This window comes from Setaria italica, chromosome VII, assembly GCF_000263155.2.
Source record: "Setaria italica strain Yugu1 chromosome VII, Setaria_italica_v2.0, whole genome shotgun sequence".
Lineage (NCBI taxonomy): Eukaryota > Viridiplantae > Streptophyta > Magnoliopsida > Poales > Poaceae > Setaria > Setaria italica.
In genome coordinates this window covers 7741207-7742146 of record NC_028456.1, presented here as the reverse complement: position 1 = coordinate 7742146, position 940 = coordinate 7741207, and positions in this window count along the sequence as shown.

The window sequence follows — 940 nt, the reverse complement described above, 5'->3', positions numbered from 1 at the left end:
GTGGAACGAAATGTATAAATTCTTAAAAAGGCTTGTACTAAATTTTCATTGCATCTCTTATTTCACCTAAGAGCTTATTATTTGTACAGTAGCTGTGCAGCCTTGCGGTTTCTTTTTGTTTCAAGTTTTAGTTTGACACAACTTGCTGTACCTCAATGCCTGAAATCAACTGAGATTTCAGGGTTCGAGAAGGTTTTCGGGGCTGGCCTATGCTTTTGGGGCTTTGAATGGGGCCTTTTGGAAGGAAAAAGCTACTTGGCGACCAGCCGTGCTCCAGCGTGACCCGTCAGCCCAGCAGGCCTCCTTTTGTTTTTTTCTACTGCCTGACTGGACTGACGGCTCCCTTCGTTTATGATGAAGACGCCTGATCGCTGCGGTGTGTCAGCCCACGACCATCGTAGGCGCGGAGAGGGCTACTCGGGGGAGGCGAGCGGGGGAGGTCTTTGTCAGGGTCACCTTCGGCGGGGCACATCAGGCTACTCCGGGGGAGGGGAGCAGAAGAGGTCTTCGTAAGGGTCGCCTTTGGCGGGGCGCGCACCTGCTGCGTGACGCTTGCGGGGTAGGGGTGTGACGCACAAATGCCCACGGCGACTGGGAGCACGCGAGGGCAGCCGGACGCTGCGGTGGTTGAGGTGGGACGCAAGGGCGCTGATGCTACACGCTCACTCATCCCCCGTCCGATTTAGGTTTTAATTTGGGGGAGGGGTAGGGAGAGACTTGCACGAGGAACGATCATCAGGGGTTGTCCAGTTACGTTGCATTTTTTATCAATTTCCTACGGAACACTAGATTTTACTTTTTTTAAATGGCAACTTATTATGATGGGGTTAGCAACTGACTAGCAACTTATTCTGATGGTGGTAGCAACTGACTAAGCAACTATTCTGATGGAGTTCAGTTATGTTTCATTTGTCAATTTCGTACGGGACACTACAGTTTA